Source organism: Panthera onca (genome assembly GCF_046562875.1).
Source record: "Panthera onca isolate mPanOnc1 chromosome E1 unlocalized genomic scaffold, mPanOnc1 haplotype 2 h2.Chr16_ul_3, whole genome shotgun sequence".
Taxonomy (NCBI): Eukaryota; Metazoa; Chordata; class Mammalia; order Carnivora; family Felidae; genus Panthera; species Panthera onca.
In genome coordinates, this window is record NW_027675817.1 from 484,550 (window position 1) to 511,275 (window position 26,726).

At 36.3% G+C, this 26,726-nt stretch overlaps 2 pseudogenes; one reads left to right on the plus strand and one right to left on the minus strand.

Moving 5' to 3' along the window:
• Nucleotides 1-26,726, plus strand: part of LOC144615399 (EF-hand calcium-binding domain-containing protein 13-like) — a 99,022-nt pseudogene that overhangs the window by 37,776 nt on the left and 34,520 nt on the right.
• LOC144615409 (U4 spliceosomal RNA) lies at nucleotides 24,348-24,474 on the minus strand (annotated as a pseudogene).

Here is a 26,726-nt window from a genome sequence, read left to right on the forward strand (position 1 = left end):
TGATGAGAAGGTCTCTGATATTGTGGAGCTATTGTGGAGATTATGGAAATGTGTTAATAGTCATTTAACACCTTCAAAGTAATGTTGCCTTGAATATGACTTTGATGATTAGGATACTTTTTTTTCACATTAGATAGTTACATTTTCCAGGTTGAATGGAAAGGAAAGTTCCAATATGAGCTTCCTCCAGAAGGACAAATGTAAGAGTGGGAAGCTGTTTTGAACTTCTCTTATGAAGTAAATGCTACCTGTAACTGTACTGATTGTCTCAGTCTCAACCAGGAATTATTCATTGAGGTTTTGATAAGCTAGATAGGGGTCAAAATAGTAATTTCAGATTCTGTAATGCTTATTTGGCCACCAGAGACTATATAAATGGGTAGTATTTGTCTTAGATGTGTGTGAGAAGTATTTGTCATTGCATAGAAGAAGGAATAAATTTGAGCGAGAGCTAGTAAATCTATACATGGTTGGCTACTGCATGCTCACTGGTCAATGTTGGACCTCTTTCCAGAAAGGGGAGTTCTTTAAGTAGAGACCAGATATAAACAATACAGCCTTCTCCATTGGATTAATTTTTGGATGATCCAACAGAAACTTTACACTGATCAAATTCACGAGTTTGAGGGTTGAAGCCTTGAATTATTTTAGGACTTATGCTTTGATCTAAGAACTTGGGATATGGACTCTACAGAAGTTCCAGAAGTTCACTGGGGTGTTAGAACCACAATCAAGAACAGAATGAGAATAAATACCAAGAAAATAAAAAAACAGAATGTAAGAGTGGCGCCTGGGTGGCTCAGTCGGTTAAGCGTCCAACTTCGGCTCAGGTCATGGTCTCGTGGCTCGTGAGTTCGAGCCCCACGTCAGGCTCTGTGCTGACAGCTCAGAGCCTGGAACCTGCTTCAGATTCTGTGTCTCCCCCTCTCTCTGCCCCAACCCACTTGCATTCTGTCTCTGTCTCTCTCAAAAATAAATAAACATTAAAAATAATTAAAAAAACCCCCAGAATGTGAGAAGCAGTTCTAATCAGAAGGCAACTTAACATCAATTGGTGTAGCACTTCTTTGGTTGGGTCAAATACTTACTTGCTTTGCAGTGATTTAAAGTCCTGGACCTGACATAGCTTACCAATTTTCAAAGAAGCAGAATGAATCAATCTTACCCAACACCAAAACCATAGTGTATATAATAATTCTTGGACTCAAAAGGCACATTAAAAACTGGCATCTTCTTTTCAGGGTCTTTGCTTATGCTTATAACTGAATAGTTGATTTTTTAGGCATAGGCTGAAGAACAAACCTAGTATTTTTATAAGTAGGTAAGTCAACACCTGGTCTTTCTCACCTTGAATGTCAAGCGAAGTTAGACATTTGGAGGCAAGAACTATTGGGTGTCCAATTGGAACAACATTATTTGAGGTCACTGTCTCTGACCCCATTCTCTGTCATACACTGTCCAAGAAGGAAAATGGTTTTAGACAGAGGCAAGGGAAGGAATGGTAGAAGTTATAATTATGGGAGTGCTGTACATGTGTAAGATGCTAAGTAAATGGTTTACTGCTATCCACAATGTAGACATTGCATGATTCTTTACAGCCTTTAGTATATTTATTCATTCAAAAATATTTTTTTTATTTAATTTTTTATTTTTTTAAATTTACGTCCAAATTAGTATATAGTGCAACAAGGACTTCTGGAGTAGATTCCTTAGTGCCCCTTACCCGTTTAGCCCACCCTCTCTCCCACAACCCCTCCAGTAACCCTCAATTTGTTCTCCATATTTACAAGTCTCTTATGTTTTGTCCCCCTCCCTGTTTTATCAAAAATAATTTTTAAAAAATAATTTTTTTAAAGTTTATTTATTTATTTTGAGAGAGAGACAGTGCAAGTGGGAGAGAGGCAGAGAGAGAGGGAAAGAGAGAATCCCAAGCAGGCTCTGCACTGTCAGCGCAGAGCCCAGCGTGGGGCTCGAACCCATGAACTCTGAGATCATGACCTGAGCCCAAATCAAGAGTCAAACACTCAACTGACTGAGCCACTCAGGTGCCCCTCAAAAAAATTAGTTTTTAAGTGCTAGGAAGTATATAATTTGCTAGGCATTGGGGAAACAAATGACATCCTGTACTCTTGAAGAGCTCACAATCCAGTGAGAAAGACAAAAGAGCTAAAACTTGAAATTCTACCTATAGTAAATTCTCAAAACACTATTTGTTAAATGAATGAAATATTAACCTGATTACCTAGCTGTGGAGCTTAAAATGTGACTAATTTCTTTTGATGGGAAACTCTTTTATTAAGGGAAAAAGAAAATAATGGTCTTTTATGTTTCAGTGTATACTGAGCTATTAACAATTCTAGATATTATTCACAACCTCTGTTCCTACTTTCACACATCTCTGTGTTGTTTTTGTATTAGAATGGGATGGAAACTAGATTTGTGTTCAAAAAAGAAATAACAGCACTTGAACTTACTCTTTCTATTACAGGTAACCACATGGTGGATATTAGAGATATTCTATTTATTTTGGATGAACTACAGCACCAGTATGAAGATTTTTGTAAGTGAGCTCTTGTTGCTACAGCAAGTTTTATTTATAAATAAATTGCCTTTAAATTAAATCCTAATTTGTAGGTTTTATCATATGGAATCTGAAAGCCTTCTCTGACCCCATTAACTCTAACTCTTTTAAATTTTTTTTTATGTTTTACTTATTTTTTGAGAGCAACAGAGACAGAGCGTGAGCGGGGGAGGGGCAGAAAGAGAGGGGGAGACACAGAATCCAAAACAGGCTCCAGACTCTGAGCTGTCAGCACAGAGCCCAACACGGGGCTCGAACTCACAGACTGCGAGATCACGACCTGAGCTGAAGTCAGACGCTTAACCGACTGAGCCACCCGTGTGCACCCCCCCCCCCCATTACTCTAACTCTTTAGATAAAAGTTTAAATCCTAAATATACCTAATCAGTATTGATTATGTAACTACCATAATTTTCTTTTATCTTTCCCTTAATATTTTGCAACATGAAGTCAACTTTAAAACAAAATAATAACACTAAGAAAAAAAATGTAATTTGCAATTTGTGGGTCATTCTGACATCCTGACATTGACAGTTAAAAATTTTTAATATAGGGGTGCCTGAGTGGCTCAGTCAGTTAAATGTCCAAATTCGGCTCAGGTCATGATCTCATGGTCCGTGAGCTCGAGCCCCTCATCAGGCTCTGTGCTGACTGCTCAGAGCCTGGAGGCTGCTGCAGATTCTGTGTCTCCCTCTCTCTCTCTGACCCTCCCCTGCTTGTGCTTTGTCTGTCTCAAAAATAAATAAACATTAAAACATTTTTTAAAAATTGTTTTTAGTATATTATTCAGTATCATTCATGATTAGTTTTGTTTTTCTCCATTAAGTATGTTTTTAAAAATCTCTTCCTATTACACATGGTGTCACTCCCTTTTCTTTCTCTGTCCGGACATCCTTTGGTCAAGATTATCTATGTGTATAATTTTAAGCTCAATTTGGCTCAGTTGGTTGAGTGTCTGACTTCAGCTCAGGTCGTGATCTCACGGTTCATGAGTTCGAGCCCCGCATTGGGCTCTGTGCTGACAGCTCAGAGCCTGGAACCTGCTTCGGATTCTGTGTCTCCCTCTCTCTCTCTTCCTCCCCTGCTCACAGTCTGTCTCTGCCTCCCTCAAAAATAAATAAAGATTTAAAAAGATTAGAAAAAAGAATTATATAGTTCTAATAAACTTGCTACAAATAGAGCAGCCTCTTGCCTGATCCTTTCCTCAGTTTCTCCAGAGGCAAACATTTTAGCTGATTACCTGATATTTGTTTTCATGACTGTAAATAACATGTTTGTATTGCTTCTTGTTGATTTTTTAAAATTTTGGGTAGACCTAGTAAACTCCTTAATATGAAAAATAAGGATTTAGCTCTGTTTCATTTTCCCTGTCCCCACCATATCCACTTCCCATACCTATCCATCCTCCTAATATAGTCATAGGGTAATTGAGTAAGTTTTAATTCTGTATTTATGTTAATATATTTATGTACACACTATTCGCTGCTGAGCCACATGTAAGTATCTTGTGGCTGCTTTCTCTTTCTGTACAATTTTTCCCTCTTTGAGTTGTCTTATTTACTTATTTGCTTGGTTTAAAAAAAAAGTATATATATTACTGATTGAAGCTTAGACTCTGCCAACTGTCTAAATATCCTCTTCGTAAGTTTGTCTGCACAAGGTATTCTAGTAGTTTTGTCTTCTTGAAGAAATCTTCTTTAGAGTATTTTGATGTTCTTCAGTATGAATTTGTTGCCCTCTACATTTTGTGTGCAACTGTCATCTTGAGATGTTTCTTCATTAACATGCTGGAGACTTTTCACTTCTCTCCTCCTATGACAGATTCTGTCTTCATATTTTATTGATAGTTTGGGTACAGAATTCTAGATTGTAAATAATTTTCTATGTTTTCTACTTTTCAGTATTGCCATTGAAGTGCAAAATTTTCTGACTCTTGACTTTGACACTGATTTTTTTTTTTTTCAAGCATATAGGATATTTTCTAGTCTTCTGAAAGTCTCCTTGAAAGAAGTTTCTTTGTAACGATTGTGCTGAATACAGCGTCCTTTGATTCTGGAAAATTAAAATAATTTGTTGATGATTTCCTTTCCTCTATTTTTTCTGTCTCTGTGGAACTCTTGATATTTGGATATGTGACATAATGGGATGATTCCTTTTTTTTTTAACCTTTTTCTCTTATCTCTTTGTTATGCTTTATTTATTTATTATTTATTTCATGAGTGAGAGTGGAAGAGGGGCAAAGGGAGAGGGAGAGGGAATCTTAAGCAGGTTCCACACCCAGCGCAGAACCCAACATAGGGCTCAATCTCACGACTGTGAGATCATGACCTGGGCCGAAATCAAGAGTCGGATGCTTAACTGACTGAGCCACCCAGGTGCCACTCTTTGTTATGTTTTCTGAGAGAGTTCCTTAAATTTATCTTCCAATGCTTCTATTTAGTTTTTCATTTGTACTTTTAAATTTCCAATAATTTCTTTCCCCTCTGTTATTTTATTATAATATCCTCCTCTTATTTCATGAGCATTTCTATTGTTCCACAAACAATATCTTCTGTTGCAACTAAGAACTTCTGTTGCAATGCTTTTGAGATTTCCTTTTTCATTCATATTCTGTCTCCTCCAAGGTATTTTTTTCTGTTTGTTTTTCATTTTAGGAGTGTTCCTCAAATGTCTGGTGATCTTTGGTTGTCTACTCATATTTGAGAATGGTGAACTCAAAAGCTATTTGGAAGCTCTGAGACTGAGGGCAAAACTAGCTGATTATGAGCTGTAGGATAATGATTCTTTTTTTTTTTTTTTTTTTTTTTTTATTTTTTAATATATGAAATTTACTGTCAAATTGGTTTCCATACAACACCCAGTGCTCATCCCAAAAGGTGCCCTCCTCAATACCCATCACCCACCCTGCCCTCCCTCCCACCCCCCATCAACCCTCAGTTTGTTCTCAGTTTTTAACAGTCTCTTATGCTTTGGCTCTCTCCCACTCTGGCCTCTTTTTTTTTTTTTTCCTCCCCCTCCCCCATGGGTTTCTGTTATGTTTCTCAGGATCTACATAAGAGTGAAACCATATGGTATCTGTCTTTCTCTGTATGGCTTATTTCACTTAGCATCACACTCTCCAGTTCCATTGTAGGATAATGATTCTTAACCAGAGATGATTCGGAGATTTCCCCCGCCCCCCGCCCCGAACTTCCCCTTCCCCCAGGAACATTTGGAAACATTTGGAGACATTTTTGGTCATCACAATCTGTATTACTGGCATCAAGTGGTGAGAGGCCAGGGATGCTTCTGAGTATCCTACAATACACAGGACAGCTCTCTCAATAAAGAAGTATCTGTCTCAAAATGCCTGTACTGCTGAGACTGAGAAACCCTGCTATCGGGTGGTCTGGCTGGGCTATTTGCCTGGAAAACCCTTAATATGACTGTCTTTAGGGTATATTTCCTTTTGAGATGGTCAGAGTGTTCAAAGAAACTTTGAATATCCTTCCCGCAGGTATAGCCTTGCTTCATAGAATTCCAGGTGTTAAATAAGACGAAAGACTGAAGTTCCCATTATTCAGTGTAAGCCTCCCTCCGAGTTTTGCAGGTAATACTCCTACCCTCTATTGTGTTTAGTATTCCATAATCCAGAGCCCTTGTGTTTAACCCTTTCTGATGAATTGTCACTTTCCTGCTGGAGTAGGAGAAGATCAATAACTGGCTGTGCCCAGTGGATAAAAGTGAATATCTGGCCGTGTGAAGAGACCCTAGGTATCAAATTACTACTTAAAGGGATTTTAACCAGTTCTTTCTTTTTAGCTTCACTCTTACCCTCACTTTTAGAGATACCTAAATGCTACTAATTTATGAGCTTTTGGAGTTTTTGTGTTATGAACTGGGTTGCTTCTTGGCTTTCCCCATTCTGCCTTATGGTTCAGCCTTTTCAGGTCTACTAAGTTCATCAGCTTTCCAGATTCCAAAATTTAATTGTAGTAGTTTCTTTTCCTCTTCTTTTTTGTTATTATGGATTTGTGATGTTTTAAAAATTCCTTTAGTTTATTTTTGAGAGAGAGAGAGAGAGCGAGCCGGGGAGGGCAGAGAGAGGGGAAGACACAGAATCCAAAGCAGGCTCCAGGCTTCAAGCTGTTAGTACAGAGCCTGATGTGGGGCTCCAACTCACAAACCGCGAGATCATGGCCTGAGCTGAAGTTGGACACCTAACTGACTGGGCCAGCCAGGCATCCCCAAAATTCCTTAGTTTAAATGGAGTGTTTGAAGGCTGTTCAATTTGCTATTATTACCTGAACGTTTCAAAGTTTATTTTGAATTCTAATTTTGTCTTTGATGTGGAAGTTTTTTCATTAATTTTTCTTTTCTGACATAGATATTACTAATAATCACATACCCACTCCCATGCATAATAATTCATGTTATTCATTCTTCTGAATCCTTGCTGATTTTTTTTTACTAGTTCTGTTATAGAGAAAGGAATATTGTCTCCAAATATAATTGTAGATTTGTCTATTTCTCCTTTCAGTTTTGTCAGGTTTTGGTTCATGCATTTTGAATCTCTGTTGCTAGGTGAATTCACATTTAGAATAGTTCTATCTTCTTGGTGAGCTGATTCTTTTATCATTATGCAATATGTATGTGATCACTGGTAATTTTCTTTTCTCTCAAGTTTACTTTTTCTGATTCTAATATAACTCCAGTTTTCTTTTGATTAGTGCTTAGATGGTAAGTATTTTCCATCCTTTTACTTTTAACCTTCTTATATCACCAGTTTTGAAGTATTTTGTAAACCACACAGAGTTGGGTGATGTTTTTTGTATTTATTTGTATAATTCCTGTATTTTAATTGGAGTGTTTAGATCATATGTAATGTAATTACTTATACATTCAGACCAGGTGTACCATATTATTATTTGTTTTCTATTTTTTCCTCTGTTTTTCAACCATTTTCTCCCTTCTTTTTTGGGGAGCATTTTTTTAGTATGTGAATTTATTCTATATGTATTTTCACTATATCTCTGTATTTTTCCAGTGGTTGTTTTAAGGATTATAGTATACATACTTAACCTTTTCTAGTATGCTAAAATAAATATTTTACCACTTCAAGTGGAATATAGAAGTTTTACCCTTATATAGATCTTTTTACCCTCCCTCTGTTAAGCTGTAATTTTATTATGTATTACCACTATACACACTGAAAACTTCAGACAATGTTTTATAAGTTTTGCCTTCAATGATCAAACATATTTTAAACTTCTAAGAGGAGAATAATAGTCTATCATAAAATCAAGTATTATAACATTTGAAATACTTTAAAATGTGTTATTCAAATGTAAGGTACTATTCTGAGCCATCAGATGAATTTTATAAAGGAAGCCCCAGTGGGACATTGTATTAATATTTTTCTGAAGAGGTTATTTTATATACAAACTATTTTTTCCCACAAGTACTGAGAATCTTTAGGAGGGTAAATATTTGTATTCTGATGTTAAATGAAAAACAATTTTTTTAATGTTTATTTTTGAGAGAGAGGGAGACAGAACGTGAGTGGGGGAGGGGCAGAGAGTGAGGGAGACAGAATCTGAAGCAGGCTCCAGGCTCTGAGATGTCAGCACAGAGCCCAATCTGGGGCTCAAACCCATGAGCAGTGAGATCATGACCCGAGCCGAACTGGGATGCCCAACGAACTGAGCCACCCAGGTGCCCCTGTATTCTGATTTTATAAATAAAAATTTCCCCACTCCAACTTCCTTATACTTCAGTATGCTCATAACTAAGGGATTTGTAGCTGTATTGGCATATTTAGCCTATAATCTTTCAAAATTGGCAGAGTGGGGAATGAGAACTACAACCTTCAGTAGGCTATCACTTTTGATTTGGTGCAACTTCAAATAGCTTTGGATAAAAGAATTTAAATATATTAAACCAGAAGATTATATTTAACCTAGTTAATATTTCAGTCTTAGTTATCAGCTCTGTTAGTTTTTCAACATATTAACCTTATTTAACTTTTTAAACTTTGTTTATTTAAGCAATTGATAATTTCTTGAATAGTTTTCATGAGGACTTAGTTGTTACTTTTTAAAAACTATTACAAATGGTACAGGTAAATAGAATAATTAAATATGTTTCTCTTGCTTAGCAGGTATGGAATCATCTGCCTTGGATGAATCTACCTCAAACAGAAAGTTATCAAATATATCAGAATGTTATCCACAGTATAGGATGAAAAGCAGTTTCTCTTCCAGACTACGTGAACCATCATTATTCCCAAAGTTAAATGGAAAACACCTCCAATATCATAAAATTATGGAGGATAATGATTACCTTGAACTTAAAAGATCAAAAAATCCTTTGCAAATAAAAAAATTCCTAAATGGGGTTGATAGCAGTGATACAGGATTCTGGGAACCATATTCAAAGGATGGCATAAACTTTAAGAAAAGTTCAGAGAAGATTGAAATTCATGACTCAAAGTCTACGTCACATAGCTTGAAGAGCATTACAAGCCTCAAAAAGTCTCTGGATAAAAGTGATAATTTTAGTATCCCGAAACTTCAGAAGCCAGCTGTGAGAAGGCATTCCAGCCTCCTAAAACGGGTTTCGTCGAAAGAAAAGATTGCAGTGAATGCTCTGGGTCAGTATCATATATGTAAGTCAAAATATAGGTCCTTGAGTTCTTGAGTCATCACAGAAACAAGCTGAATTAACCATTGATTAGACAGTTGTTTGCATTTCATTTGTCAGTGCTATTGAGTAATCACCACTTCTGGTATATAGATCAGTGTATACAACACAGTGGTTTTAAGTTGTGCCTTTTTAGATGGTTGTGTTCCCTTTTTCAGATGCCTAACTTTGACCAAGAAGTTTATTCAGAGATTAATTCAACTCACTCAAGTTCCCTAGAAATAGAGGGCCTGTTTTCTTTTGGAAATGCTTATTTTATAATTTTTAAACTAAATATGTAAGGAGTCTATGTGAAATTTTTGTTCAGGTTCCGTAATTTAAATATATGATATCCATATCCAACATGATATGATAATGCTTCAGATATCATCTCTTTTGGACATGGGAATATGAAGAAAGATAAAATAACTACTATTTTACAGTTTGGGTCCCCAGGGCTTTATGGTCTTTCTCAAAGATGAGCAAGGTTTTCCAACCAATATATAGTTTCCTCCTTCCGTGGTACCTCTATCACAGAAGTCCTGTGTTTGGAACTTAATTAAATACTCCTTCCTATAGTCCTTGGCTGAAGTTACTCAAGTTGTTTATTTTCTTGAAAGAAACTTATCTTTTTATTGCATTTAATATTGAAGGTAATTGTTAAAATGAGTGCTTAGTGAAATACTAGTGGTTCTTACACAGTAATACAAATTTTAAACAACTCAGTTGAACAGAAAATGTGCTCTTTTAAGGAGGCACAACAATGTTCTTTCTGATTCCTTTACTGATACACTACTATTACTCTGTGCCTCATTCCTAATTCTGAGTTCTTTATATTCCAGTAAGATTAAAACACTTGTTAAAGGAACAGTGGAATAGTAGGCATTTAGCCCATGGGTAGAAGCAGCCTGTGGAAGAAAGTGCTTATCTATCTTGCTGGTGTCGCCAACCTTTGCCATACTTAATATTCTTTGTAAAGAGAAGTGTGAAATAGTTTATCTGGTATAACTTCTCAAGATAAATTGATGGTAATTGAGCATTTCTGAAATGTGACTGTCATTTGATATACATTTTAAAAACATTTTTAACTTTTCATGTTATGATAATTTTTAAATCATAAGAATTACACAAAGGGAAAGACATTTCTATATACTCTTCATCTCGTTTTCCCAGGTATTAAGATCTTGTATAATCACAGTACAGTGAACTAAATCAGGAAATTGACACTGATACAATATTATTTACTATTTCATCTGAAGACCTTATTCAATTTTTTTCAATTGGTCCATAAATGTATTTTTCCTGGTTCAAGGTCTCATCTAGGATCACACGTTACATTCAGTTGTCATGTGTCCCTTAGTCTCCTCTGATCTAGGATAGTTTCATGACCATGACACTTTCGAAGAGTATTGACTAGTTAATTTGTAAAATGTCCCTCGTTTTGGGTTTTCCTTATATTTCTTCGTAAGTTCAGGTTATGCATTTTTGGTGGGAATTACAGAGAAGTGATACTATGCCTATCTCAGTGCATGATATTAGGGGACTCATGACGGCCATGCGTATCTACTGCTAAGATTTTATGATTTTGAAGATTGTGAACTGAAAACATGTAGCCTAAAATGATGGGAAGGGGAAGAACTCTCATTGTTTGCTTGGAATCCTGGAATTTAGACAAAACACTTTGTTGTTGTGATCTCTTGAACTCGTTCATTATATTTTAATCAGAACCAAGCAGCATTGGCTGGGTCACTGGAACAGGCTGTTCCTCCAAACAAGTAGTTTATAAACATTTATAGAACTTCAAGATTGTTTTCTGTTTGAGCTATATGGGAAATATTTAGGTATAATGTAAGCTACAACAGAAATATGAAGAAAAAAGCAGTCATATGAGGTAATAATAATTAGATAAAACTTGTTTTCTAATTGCTAAAGACTTTGGGGGCTAATTATTGCTTAAGACACATAAATTCTGTGGCTGAATAGTCTTCTACATTTTGTATATTTACAAAACATCTGTGAAGCTATCAATAAACTCCAAGAAAATTACATTGCTGCAGAAGAACTTCAATCCATTTTGCCTTCAATAGGAGTTACTTTATCAGACAAAGAGTTCAAGGAGATTGTGGCAAAGACTACTCAAAATGGTGAGACTGATAATACCAAACTTTTTGAAAAAATTAGATACTTTTATGGGATAGTATTAAATGATGGAGTAAGTTCTCAACTAGGAATGGAACAGAATGGGCCATGCTAAAGAAGATTCTAAAAGAACAGATATAAAAATGGAAAGTGGAAAAAAAAATTCCTGGAAAATCTGCCCTAATGCATTGGTTTGGAGGGACTAGGCCTTTTATATCTCAGAATTGTTATGTAACACTCTATCACTATCCCTAGCTATGCCTTCCCGTATGGGACAGGTACTGGAAAGGCTGGCCCAGTTGTAGGGAGGTTCAGGCAATAAGAGCACAAAATCCAAGGGGTACAAAAATCTCTGAGCAAATAGCCTAAAGCATCCAAGAAGAAATAACCGGAGATTCCAAAATGGTAAGGAAGTGCTACAACTAGGAATTTAGGGCTAATGGTACTTAACCAATCAAGGCAGATGATTAGCATCTAGATGTTAAATAGCATATCCCGGTCACCAGCCTAAGTTCAAGGCAGATTTTAAGTTTCCAGGAAGAGCTTTTGTATTGGAGAAGTTGTTTTATCATTAAGTAAGACCCATCCACAACAGAAGTTCAGCTGAGGAGAGGGCAGAGGCAACATTTTGGGGAAAGACTGACTTGGGAATATGTTAGAAATGAATTCTTAGAACCTGAGCAAAATTTCTTAGCTAAGGCAAATGGGAAAGAAGATTAAAAAAAAAAAAAAACCTAAGGTGTAGGTGCTACTAAAATTATTGAGCCCTTTCATGTTGCTTATCAGGATTGGTAGGATCACTGTGGAGGGTGTATATCTAAAAATAGGTAGTTAATTGGATCAGCTGATAGTAATGGGGACACTTGGGTCTGTCAGGATTGGTCAGTATTGTCAAGGTGTCTTAATGGATAGCATTTTGACTGGGTTTTCATGATGGTATGAAATAGACTCCTTAAGTTTCTCATGGTCCATCTATATGGTCACCTTTCCTTTTTCCTATATCTATCAAAAATTGAGGACCTAGCTCAGTCCATTGCACTTTATAATAGGTATTTAAAAATTATTGAGTAATTATCAAAATGAAACGAACTGACCTAATTCAGAGACTCATCTAGGGAGACAGGATATGAAAGGAGAAATAGAATTATGATGAAGTGAAGAAGTAATTTTTTTCATAGTTGTATGAAACTATGAATTTACCTTTTATGCAAAAATATAAAGAATGCATGATCTAAAGTCTTTATTTTACAGGAAATGGAATGGTGAAGTTAGATGACTTTATGAGCGCTCTCTCCAAGGAGCAAAGTCTTCCTGAATGTGATGGTAGGTAGGAAATTTATTTTAAAATGATTTGGAGGAAAGAAGTGGTTAGGTTGAAAAGAGGTTCAACTGAACTGAGTTTGCTTTTTGGGTAGATACTTAATAGTTCTGAAATTCTCAGGCAAGCCATGAAAACTTGATGTATTAGGGTAGTGATAGCTAACTTGCTTCCCTCACAGAATTGTTAGATGGATTTTAAAAACTGTAAAGTACTACATAAATGTATAGTAAGGTAATGAGGGATTCCAACAGGTGATTAGCCCCATTTTTAGCAACTGATGGGTGATTTGATTTTTAATTTTTTTATAAGGAACTTGTTTGAATGAAATACTGGTTTTGTTTCCCTTGTTTTAGAACATTTCTAAAAAAACTGTATTAAGCTATAATTTACATACATAAAACTCACTCATGCACTAATTTTCATGAAATGTATAGAGTCATACAATCAACACCACAATCAGTTTGTTAAAAATTTTGCTTGCAATGATTTGGGTTTTTATGCAAATAATTAAATATTTTTCAGCAAGATTAAAATGAGAAATGAAAGATACTAAGCCTTGCTGTTTTTATTTCCTTTTGTTTATTCATATGCTAAAAATGAAAGATAAGCTTTTTGTGTCTTCCCAAAGGATTTCTCAGATAGAGAAAAATTAATCCAAAGGAAGAGATTTTTCTCTTATACTTACATGAAGTCTCATGTTAAAAACTACATTATTGTGGCGCCTAGGTGGCTCAGTCCATTAAGCGTCCGACTCTTGGTTTCGGCTCCGGTCATGATCTCACAGTTTGTGAGTTCAAGCCCTGTGTTGGACTTCTTGTGGGCAACACAGGGCCTGCTTGGGATTCTCTCTTTCTCTCTCCGCCCCTACCCTGTGTGCTCTCTCTCTCTCAAAATAAATAAACTTAAAAAAAAAGCTACATTATAATTTGTCAGTTATGATGAATTGCTTAAGTGGTGTTCTTAAAGACAATATTAGCAAATTTCTTGAGTGCTTTACCTTGTAATCATTCATTCACGAACTTAGTCACCGTTTCATTGCTGTTTTGTGAAGTAGTGTCGTGGTTGTAGCCGACTTCTCCCTCCCATTTCCCCCGTTATACTGTTTTTAAAATTTATCTTATTTTAACGTTTTATTTATTTAAATAATCTCTACACTCCACATGGGGCTCAGACTGACAACCCCAAGATCAATTGTCTCATGCTCTTTGGACTGAGCCAGCCAGGTGCCCCTAAAATTTATTTTTAATGGTGGTATCTAACACGTAACATAAAATTTGTCATCTTAACCATTTGTAACTGTACAGTTCAATAACATTAGGGTTACGTATATTCACACGGTTGTACAACGAATCTCTAGAACTTTTTCATCTTGCAAAACTGAAACTCTATACCCAGTGAACAACAACTACCCATCTGTGCCTCTCCAGCTTCTGACAACCATCATTCTACTTTCTGTTTCTGTGAATTTGCCTACTCCAGATACTTGAGTGGAATCATATAGTATTTGTCTTTGTGAATGAATGGCTTATTTCACTTATCATAATGCCCTCAGGATTCATCCATGTCGTAGCACGTGCCAGATTTTTCTTTCCTTTTCGTGCTAATATCACATTGCATGTATATGCCACATTCTGTTTGTCCATTCATCCATTAATAGACACCTGTGTTGCTTCTACCTCTTGGCAATTGTGACTAGTGCTGCTGTGAATGTGGGTATGCAAATACCTCTTTGAGCCCCTGCTTTCAATTCTTTGGGATATATAATCAGAAGTGGACACAATCCAGGTTTGTAACGTTTCCTTCACTCCTAAAATTCTCTTGTGCCCATTTATCATTAATCTCTACCTCCATTCCCAGGCAACCACTGATCTGCTTTCTGTTTCCATAAAGTTGCCTTTTTTTAAAAAACATTTAATATAAATGAAATCATAAAACATGTGGTCTTTTGTGCCTGACTTCACTTTTTTTGAGGCTAATTCATGTTGTTGTATGTATCAGTAGTTTGTTCCTTTGTATGGTTAAATAAGTCCATATTACATTTTATAGGTATATTCCATTTTGTTGATGATTCACCAATGTATGACCTTTGCTTATTTGCAGTTTGGGACTGGTATGCGTAATGTTGAAATTAATATTTGCATTGCAGTCTTTCTGTGGACATGTTTCCATTTCTTTTGGGTAGATTCCTAGGAGAATAATTGCTAGTGTATATGGTAAATTTATGTTTTACTTTTAAAGAAATTACCAAACTGTTTTCCAAAGTGGCTATACCATTTTCATTCTCACCAGCAATGTGTAAGGATTCTGGTTTCTTCCTATCCTCCACATTTAGGTATTATCTTTTTGTTTATAATCATTATAATTAATAATTGTGTAGTGGAATTTCATTATGGTTTTAATTTTGCATTTCCCTAATGACTGATAATGTCAAGTTTATTTGCACATGCTTACTAGCTGTTCATATATCTTTGGTGAAATATATATTCAAATCTTTTGCCCATATTTAGAATTCCATTTTGATTTATCTATAGTGTTTCAGAGTATATCTCTTTTAAAGTTGTTGCTTCAGGTATATATACATAACTTATCACACTATTGGTGTCATCATTTTTCCAGTTCAAGTGAAATACAGAAGCCTTATCTCCATATACATCCCTCCCTCCTTTATGATATAATTACCTTAAATATTTCCTTATATATATTTAAAACCACATCAGGTGGTATTATTTTTACTTCAACCATCAGACTTGATTAAAAAATTCAAGAGAAGGAAAGCCTACTATATTTACCCATATTTTGACTTACCATTTTCTTTTTTCCTTCTTGATATTCCAGAGTTTTTTTGTTTTATCCTTTATTTTCTGTTTAAGAACTTCCTTTATCCATTCTTAGGTCTATTGACAACAAATTCTTTTAGTTTCCTCTCATCTGAGAACATCTTGATTTCCTCTTCATTCCTGAAAAATAGTTTTTCTGAATATGGGATTTTACGTTGATAGTTCTTTACTTTCAGCACTTGAAAAATATTGTGTCACTTATTTCTGGCTTCCATGGTTTCTGCTGGAAATTCTGTCATTCAAATTGGTTTTCTTTCCCTATAGTGTTTTTCTTAGGCTGCTTTCAAAATGTTCCCTTGTCTTTAGTTTTCAGAAGTTTAATTATGATGGATCTTGACATGGATTTCTTTGGATTTATCCTGTTTGAGGTCCACTTTCGTCTTGGATCTGTAGGTTAATGTCTCTTGATAAAAATTTGGGAAGTGTGCAGGCATTATTTCTTTGAGTGCCTTTTTAAGTCTCTTTTCTTCTGGGACTCTGATGGACACAAATGTTAGATCATTTTTATATTCCTACAGGTCTCTGGAACTGTTCATTTTTTTCTTCAGTTTATTTTCTCAGTGTTGTTCATTGGATGATTTCAGTTGCTTTCAATTCATTGATTCTTACCTTTCTCTCCTCCTTTTAGCTGTTGAGTCCATCCACTGAACTTTTAATTTCAGTCATCATATTTTTTAGTCATTAAATCTCCATTTGGACTTTCTGTGTTGGTGTTTGTGCAAGAGAAAAAGCAGGCAGCTCTCCCAGTCCTCACATACTGTCCCTATACAGGAGAAGACCCCCACCCATCGGCCCAGCCTGATAGGCCCTAGGCCTCTACCACCTTTTTCCTTCCCCAGGCTCTAGGACTGACAAGATAGCTGATGGTTCTTTGGGACGCCCTGAAAAAGTTGATGTGCTGGATAAACTCTTTACCTCTCCAGGAGGAAACTAACAGCTCGGAATTTTAATCTAATCCTGTGCTGAACAGAGGGGAAGATCACTGCTTTCTACCAGCCCAAGCCATCGCTTTATTCTACCCCAAATACTGGACTGTGCTAGACCCATCAGAGCTCCAAGGCTGGCAAAACAGACGCCAATCTTCTGGGGAGGCATTTTGGAAAAGCTGAATTTCTGGATATGTGGACCAAACTCTTCTTCCCCTTGGTTGAAGCTGGGAGCTAGAGTCTTTTTTGGATCATATGGTGCTGCATTGGAGGCAGCACTTGTGGGAGGGTGTCCCAAATCTCTGTACCAGCTTCAGTACGTCTGGTTTTGCATTCTCCTGGGATACAAGAGCCTGTCCGTTAGTTTCTAATTTCTCACAAAAGGAATTTATTTTTTAATTTCTGCTGAATCAGTGTGTTTGTGGGGAGAAGAAGGGTCCAGGGCATCCTACTCAACCATCTTACTGACATCACTCACAAGCTGTTTACTTTTTTAAAAAAAATTTTTTAATGTTTATTTATATTTGAGAGAGAGAGAGAACGAGAGTGGGAGGGGGCAGAGAGAGATGGAGACAGAATCCGAAGGTTTCAGGCTCTGAGCTGTCAGCACAGTGCTCAACACAGAGCTTAAACCCATGAGTCATGAGATCATGACGTGAGCTGACGTCAGGTGCCCAACCAACTGAGCCACCCAGGTGCCCAGTAAAGCTATTTACTTTTAAGTGAGAATTTTTTTCATCTAAAAATTCCTTTCACAAGATAGTATCATATATCTTGTTCTACATATTTATACATAAAAATTACCTTTTTAAGAATCATTTTAAGAATCATCTAATTCAGACATCATTTTGATCATTTCTTTGTTTAGTAATCCATAATGACATCCAGTGACTGCCTAAAGTCGATTAACTCCTGATAATGGCTTTAATGCCCTCCACTGCCCAGCTTCCTCACTTTCCCTATCCTAATCTTCTATTAGAGAAAATCTATTTGAGTTTAGTTTGTTCCAAAATTTACACAAAAACACACCCGCATGCATACCTGTCGACCCCCTTAATAATTCTATGTGTTTCTAAGTTATTTTAAGAAAATTTTATTGCATGGGCACCTGGGTGGCTCAGTTGATCGAGGGTCCACTTTGGCTCAGGTCATGATCTCGCCGTTCCTGAGTTTGAGCCCCATGTCTGGCTCTGTGTTGACAGCCTGGAGCCTGCTTCAGATTCTGTGTCTCCCTCTCTCTCTGCCCCTCCCTGACTCATGCTGTGCCTTTCTCTCTCTCTCAAAAATAAACATTAAAGCTTTCATTGCAGTAAAAATTTGTTTAAATTTAATGGAGGGAATACTGCCCAAATTTGTGAAGCATATATTCCAAAGTATCATAAAAAGACATGGGGGATAGTTATTTCCAAGTGATAATATTTATGTACACAGAAGATAAACTAAGATTAACCAGGGACTGAGCCATGTATTGCTACAAAATCTTACCCCAATTCATTATTCAGGATTGAAAGTTTTCTACTTATTTCTGTATCTGCTACCGAGAAACAGACTACTAAGAAATTTTAAATTGTTAGAAAATTAAATGGGGAAATTGTATAATATTTTTGTTCCTGTGCACTTAAATTGCAATTAAATTGGCACTTCCTTCGATACAGAGATTATAGCAAAGTAGAATATATTTTTGGCTCTCATTTTGTACTTTGTTGGTTTTCGGTATTAAAGATTCTGGTAATTCTTTTCATATATAACATTTCTGAAGTTATTTTCTATGCTTGTTTATTTAGTGTTAGAACTAAAATTCATCTTACTATTGGTGTTTTCTTTTTGACTTATATTTAATACTCATTAGCATACTGCTTTATTTTCAGTGTTGACTGATGTCATTAAAGCCATTGATAAAATTAAAGATGAAAATATTGATTATGAGGATATGAATACTTGTCTTCAGCATTTTGGAGTTTACCTTTCTAAGCCAGAATTTGAGAAGATCACAGAGTTGACTGAAGCTGACAGTAAGTGAAAACTGGGTTGACACATGTGAAAAGATGGTCACTTTGCTATTTTTTTCCCTCAGAATAATGACTTTATTTTTTTGATTAGAAAAAAGTCCATTAAAATGAAGTCAATACAGAAAAATACTCAAAAGCACAACAAAACACACAAAATCCCATGATCCAGAAATATCCAGTATTAACAGTCTTTCCAGACATTTTTTTCCTATAGGCAAAAGTACAAACAAAAAGAAAGTAGAGTTTGTGGTTTTGCTTTCTGACAAGGAAGAGGTCAGGACAGAAGTCATTAAATGGGACAAATGACTCTTTATTATGCCAAAGCCTATAATTCATAAGGAAGGTACTAGTTTTGAGTATCTCTACCCTTATAACTTAGCAGCATCTTTTCTAAAGAGAAAGGGTGGTTGTGAGATAGACAAGTGTGTGGGGCTATCGATGAAATAAGAATGGCCATGAAGAGTATGTGAAGAGTACAGGAAGAGTATGTGAACTTTTATTACAATATATTTCTTATTTTGTGTGTATTAAAATTTTTCCATAATGAAAAGCAAAAAAAGAATAGAACAAATAGAAGTTATGTGCCTTACGTGAGAAAATAAGACTTTGTTAAAAGACATTATAGAATACCTAAATAAATTGGAATATATCCCATATTAATGGACTCAGAGACCCCCAAGTCTGCCAATTCTCATAATTAATTTACTTATCTAAAGCAATTCTAATAAAACCCTGACTTTTTTGATGAATTGATTCTAATATTTGTATGCATAAACAAAGATCAAGAGTAGCTAAAACACTCTTGAGGAAGAAAAACGTGGATAGGGTGTATGAGTGGTGTTGGAGGGATCTTGCTACCCTGGATATTAAGACTCATTATAAAGTTACAGTAAGTAAAACAGTGTGAAAATGGCACAGGGATAGAGAAATTGACTGATAGGACAGGATAAGTAACTTCCAAATATATCTACACACATATAAGGAAACATATATAATGAGGTGGCAGATTACTGGGGGGGAGGGGAAGCACCAGTTAATAAATGGTGCTGGAATAATTAATTATTCAAATGTAAAAAATAGAATTGGATCCCTACCTATATATCATATTCAGTAATGATTTCCAGATACGAACACTAAAATTCTCTTTAGAGAAAGAAGAAAAATTTTCTGACTTAGAGTTACAAGGAATTATTTTTAAGATACAAAATCACTAACCAGAAAAGAAAAGATTTATACATTTGACTACATTAAAAATAAGAACTTCTCTTTATTAAAAGGTAATACAAACAGAATGAAAATACAAGCCACAAATGTAGCAAAGATTATTATTAAAAAAAATTTTTTTTAATGTTTATTTATTTTTGAGAGAGAGAGAGGTGCAGAGTATGAGATGGGGAGGAGCAGAGAGAGAGGGAGACAGAATCTGAAGCAGGCTCCAGGCTCCCAGCTGTCAGCACAGAGCCCTAAGCGGGGCTTGAACTCATGAATTGTGAGATCATGACCTGAGCCAAAGTTGGATGCTTAACTGACTGGGCCACCCAGGCATTCCAGAGTAAAGATTATTTGTAACACTCATAACAGCGAAAGATCATTGTGGAGAATAAATAGAAAACCCCTATAAATTAACAACCCAAGAGAAAAATGGCCAAATTACAAGAACAGCCATTGCCAGATGAAGAAACATAAGTTGCTAATAATCATATGAAGTCTTTTTATACATCATAGTAATCAGGGAAATGCAAAATTTAGGTCACAATGAAATACCTTTTGATGCTGACCAAATTGGCAAAAATTAAGGTCTGTTAATTTAATTGTTGGTAAATAAGGCAAAAGTGGTGAAAGAACTTTGAAAAACATTATGTAGTATTCTGTAAGGTTTTCATACTTCATGGCTTAGAAAATCCATTTTTTAGTGATACATCCCAGAAAATCTCTGCACTGATGTGCAAGGAGACATGTTAAAAGTGCTCATAGCAGCTCTGATCCTAATAGAAAAAGGAAGGAAGGGAGGAAGGAAAGAAGGAAGGAAGGAAGGAAGGAAGGAAGGAAGGAAGGAAGGAACAAAAAGAAACAACATGATCGGTGATAGAATGTATAAATAAATTGTGGTATTTACCACTGATGCATGATGAAATACTGATAATGTGTACGTTAGTGAAAATGAACTATAGCAATATACTATATGGATGGTTCTTGGAAATATATTGAATGAAAAAAGCAAGTCTAGGTTGCTATAGTGTGATTATTTTTATAGAGCTGTAAAACAAAATTAAGGAATATTTTGTTTATCCTGTGTAAAATTTTATGTAAAAAAGCAAGACCTTGGTTAATTTTAAAAAATTCAGCAATGTTCTCTCTGTAGAGAAGCAGTAGAATAGAATGGGGGAAGCACAGACGCAGATGCAGTGGTGTTAATAATGTTCTTCAACTGTGAGGGAGAGGAAGGGGGAAAAATGTTACAGAGAGGGAGTGAGGCAAACCATAAGGACTCTTAAATACTGAGAACAAACTGAGGGTTGATGGGGGTGGGGGAGAGGGGAAAGTGGCTGATGGGCATTGAGGAGGGCACTTGTTGGGATGAGTACTGGGTGTTGTATGGAAACCAATTTGACAATAAACTATATTAAAAAATAATAAAAATAAAAAGTAATTTTGTCCTTAAAACAATAATGTTCTTCAAATGGGAGGTGGGTTCAGTGGTTCAGCTAAAACATTTGTGTATCAAATAGACATTATCAAAAATAGGGAATCTATTGCTTTAGAAAGTTATATGTTCCTGTTAGTGAATGTAAATCTTCATTAACTCTAACATTCGCCTAGAATTTTTCAAAGTCTCATTTTTTTCAAGTCTTTAAATATTTGGTTAAGAATACAAAGTAATTTGGTGCTCCTTAAAGTAAACTTCTCAAAGATTCTTTATCTTGGAAATAGGCAATAGGCTGTGCCTTATCTTTTATAGATTAGAACTGGAATTTGATTTTTTTAGTGGGATAAACAAAGGAGTAGTGTTATCAAAAGCTCATCCTATTTATATAAAACCTTTATATGCGGCCTTAGAAAATTCTTAGAAATCTTTATCCATTCTAATATTGGGATATTATATATAATCAAAGAAAGACATTTTCTAAGTATAGAATGACTATTAAAATGTTTAATAGTTTCAAAAGCATACTGGAATAAAGATAACAAAGTGAATGGTAGCCTGAGGTGGGAGAAACCAGAGGTCAAGAAAGCTCACTTCTAATCTCTGATCTTGTATTTCCTTTTGTGACCTGGGGAAAAAAATCATGATATCATGTCTAAGTATTTTTTAAAATGTATAAAATAATACACTAATTCTTTACCGACATATCTTTGAGTTGTTGTCAGGCCAAGACAAGATAATGTAAGTTAAAATTAAAAATGTTGTACGCTTGTAACTAGAAAGATTTTGATTAACTTTCCTGGCATTTTTCAGTTTTACTTTCTCCTTGTGTGTTGAATTGCTTTTTCCTCTTAGAACCATATATTTTTAGTGGTATTAGCTGATGGCTATAATCATGTTATCTCCCTATAATTTATTTTACATAATTCTATAGTTGTCATAATTAACATTTGAAGATATTGAAGAAAATATTCTTTTCTCCTTAGAAACGAAAAAAGTGAATTTTAAAGATTTCATTGATACAATGATGACCAATACGGAACGCTTCTCTGAAAAATTATGTAAGAACATCACATTTTGTGCTTTTATTTACTTTTTCAAGTTTATTTATTTATTTTGAGAGACAGAGAAAGAGCAGGGGCAGGGCAGAGAGAGAGAAAGGGAGAGAGAGAGAATCCCAAGAAGACTCCACACTGTCAGTTACAGAGCCCAGTGCACAGCTCGATCTCACAAACCATGAGATCGTGACCTGAGCGGAACTCAAGAGTTGGACACACTTACCCGACTGAGCCACCCACCCCAACATATATTGTGCTTTTAGTGGACCAACTGGTGTGACAAACTTTAGAAGAGTGTAGCAGACTAGAAGAGGTAGTCATCCTGTAGATCATCAGCCAAACAGATGCCTGGCTTACTGCTGATGTTTGGTTTCAATCTTCTCTGTTAATGATTTCTAAATCTCGAGCACTTCCATGTGCAAATGAATTGAAAGTTTTTATGAGCTTCCTGTTTATCCTCACACTTACTATAAAGAGCTAGAACCGTGTATATAAAATTCCTTTTCGGAAGATGTAAAACGTCTTCCCAGTTTGGGGAAGTGATGCCATCTAGTGACTAGCGCTGAGTACTCATATGCAGAATTTCCTCTTTCATTTGTTTATATATTTTTTTCCATCTTCCAATTTATTCAGTAATATTTACTGAGCCATTGTTATATATGCTTTCTGTTAAGCTGATGAGCTGTTAAGATGAGAAAGACAGTCTTGGCCACTCAGAAGCTCACTGTAAAGAAATACAAGGTCTTATATGTACATTTTAAATGGAGTGAAGCTAGTTTAAAAATTGAAGCGAAAAGTAGCATTTTGTTATTTTGTGCTTAGCTGTTGGGTAATAGTGCATTTTAAGTAACAGTTATTTTACCTTACACTAGAAATCAATTTAATTTGCTTTCTATACAAGGTGGAACATAATAGATTAATTGGATGAAGAGATTATTTGCATTGTTAGTCACTTCATTTATCCTAGGAATTTTAGTTTCGTGGAGATAAAAAGTTTTTGTTTTTGTTTTTAAACATTTTTATTATTTTTGAGAGACAGAGAGAGCACGAGCCGGGGAGGGGCAGAAAGAGACAGAAACACAGAATCTAAGCAGACTCTAGGCTCTGAGCTTGTCAGCACAGAGCCCGACGTGGGGCTCGAACTCACAAACAGTGAGGTCGTGACCCAAGCCGAAGTAGGATGCTTAATCAACTGATCCACCCAGGCACCCCGAGTTAAAAAGTTTTATTATCACGGAGTTGTATAGTATATTATCTTACTCGTATCTATAGTTAAATTTCCTTTCTTGTTGTTAAATATTGCACATTTATATTCACTGCTTTCCTTTTTTCTTCATCTGGCTGCTCATTTCTTCACCAGACAGCTTATTGGTTCTGTATACCTCATTGGGACCTTCTATCCATTTATCCCTCAACTTTGTCCTTACCCACCAGTCTCCCTGTTTTCACTTTTCTTCCTTATCCACTTGAAAATCACTGGTCTGTGTACCTCGAATACCCTACAGTCTTCAGTACCCTAAATTGCCCTTTGGTTGCACCTGTCTTACAAAACTCCCAACCCTGGCTTTTCCTCGTGGCTGACATCATTTCTAGAGAAAATTATATAGCTCAGCAGATTGAACACTTTGAAATCTTGACCATCAGTGTCTGGTGGCCCTCAGCACTACCTAGGAATTATGTGATTCCCACCCTCTCCCAGTTAGTTTATTCTTTTACTCTCTGAAATAACTAATTAACAATCTCCATTCTCTCAAACTTCCATTCCTACTCCAACCTTAGCCCTTCTCACATTTAGCAGATAACTTAGCCTTTATAAGGAAAATAGAAGCCTGTCACTATTTTGAGGACGTTAAGATATTTCCCAATATTTTCTCCTAAAAGTTTTTAAGTATTTCTTTTTCATAGTTAAGTCTTTAATTCACCTGAAATTGATTTTTATGTTTAGAGTGAAATTGGGATCCAATTTAATTTTTTTCCATAAAGATATTAGCTGGTGACAGTTTTATATTAATTCTTTGAGATTTATGTATTATATAAATTGATTTGGAACCTGACACTCACACATGATGGCCTTGGGATTTAGGTTATCATTGGAGATTTTATTCCTTCTAGTCATACCTCTGGCAGAGAACAGGCTTTCTTCTTGAATTCCTAAAAAGGTGACTAAAGTGTTTTTATTAATAATTTTCAGATGGAAAGATTTTCCGGGGCCCTGTCTTTTTGGGGAAAAGTTTTCAATTAGCAATAATTGCGCCTCGGATAAACCTCATTGGCTATGATACTGCCACTGTGCAAAGCTGGGCCCTGTCTTTTTTTTGTTTGTTTGTTTTGTATTAAATTTTTTTTTAATGTTTATTTATTTTTGAGAGAGCAAGAGACAAAGTGCGAGCAGCAGATAGGCAGAGAGAGAGGGAGACACAGAATCCGAAACAGGCTCCAGGTTCTGAGCTGTCAGCACAGAGCCCAATGGGGGACTCGAACTCACAAACTGAGAGATCGTGACCTTAGTTGAAGTCGACGCTTAACTGACTGAGCTACCCGGGCCCTGGTGTTAAGTACGCACCTCTATAATTCTAGACTTGTCTGTATCAAGTAATAACAATAATACTTATTATATTACTCACATTTATTGAGGGTTTACTATGTGCCAGTACTGTTCTAAATAATTTTTATTTATTAACTCACTTAATTCTCACATCAACTCTATTATTTTTATTTTATGGATGGGAAAACCACAGCCCAGAGGTTAAAGAAGTCACATAGCTAGTATGTGGTAGAATTAAGATTAGAACTCGGGTAGAGTGGTGCCTGGTTGGTTCAGTCAGTTGAGTGTCCGACTTTTGATTTTAGCTCAGGTCATGACCGCAGCGTTGTGAGATGGAGCCCCACATCAGGCTCTGTGCTGGGCATGGATCCTGCTTAAGATTCTGTCCTGAGAGGCCCTTTGTCAGCTTGGCAGAGTGGTGCCACCCCAGAACCCGGGTGTGTGGAGTGGGATCCTTTAAGACGTTGGGGTTTGAATCCCAGCTGAGTGCCTGGGAGGTGCAGGAGACTGTGGAGCGGGACAAACTGACCAGATCGTGCCTGTGCTGTGCTGTGAGGGCTGCCTGAACAGGGTGGTTTGGTCTAGGGAGGAGAAACTGCGACGATGCCATTTTCCTCCAATCACCAACATGGTGGGGCTTCAGGGAACAGGACAGCAGGCCCCCAGTGGAGGTTGGACTGCTTACACCAAACCCTGCCTCACCATGCCTGGCAACTGCATATCTGCTGGAGGGAGAATTGACCCTTACCCAACCAGAGGGTCCCTCCTCCAGACCAGCACAACCACTGGTTCCAGGGCACCATCGGACAACGGTCCGGCAGTTTTTCATTTTCTGATTTGATTTTTGGAAATACATATTTTCTTTTCTTGTCTTTTCTCCTTCTTCTTCTTCCTTCCCTTCTCTATTCTGGTTGTTAATTTGTTTAAGCAGGCATTTTTAATCTATGCATTTTACACCTCTTCTGTATCTCCTCCTTCTTTATTTTTCTCTCTCTCTCTAGATTAAGCCATATAGTTTCTCTGATTCTCTGCCTGCTCAATTTTTTTTTCTCTTTCCCTGCTTCTGTCATTTCCCTCTTTCTATGGGATAAGGCTTCTTCCACCCCCTCCCCTTTTTAATTTTTTCCAGGGTTACTTCAATGAACAAATCAAAGCACGCCTGGTGGAAAGTCCAAACCACCAGTGCGAGTAGGGGTATAAAGCAACCAGAGTCACAACAACAGAGAGCATGTGACACACTCCAAAAACACCTCCTGAAGGGTCAGGCCCTGGATAGTATATGACCCCTTTTTAACATAGTAGTACTCACAGGGGCAGGACACATAACAAACTATTAAAACACGTAAAAGACAGAAAACTAGACAAAATGACTAGACAGAAGAATTCTCAAAAATTCTAGGAAGAAATGACAGCCAGAAAAATTGCTCAAAACAGATATAAACAATATATCTAAACAAGAATTTGGAATAATAGTCATAAGACTAAGAGCTGGGCTTGAAAAAACTATAGAAGACAGCAGAGAATCTATTGCTGCAGAGATCAAGGACACAAGAGATAGTCATGATGAATTAAGAAATGCAGTAAATGAGATGCAAAATAAACTAGATGCAGAGACAGCAAGGATGAAGGAGCAGAGGGAAGAATAAGTGAAATAGAAGATAACATGGAAAATGATGAAGCTGAAAAAGAGAGAGAGAGGAAAATATTAGACCACGAGGGGAGAATTAGAGACCTAAGTGATTCAATGAGATATAATAATATCTGTATCATAGGAATTCCAGAAGGAGAAGAAAGAGACAGGGGCAGAAGGTTTGTTTCACCAAATTATAGTTGAGAGCTTCCCTAATCTGGGGGAGGAAGCAGACATCCAAGTCCAGGAGGCCCAGAGAATTCCCTTCAGAATTAACAGAAGCAGGTCAGCCCCAAGGCATGTCATAGTGAAATTGGCAAAATACAAAGATAAAGAGAGAATTCTGAAAGCAGCTAGGGACAAACGGGCCTTAACC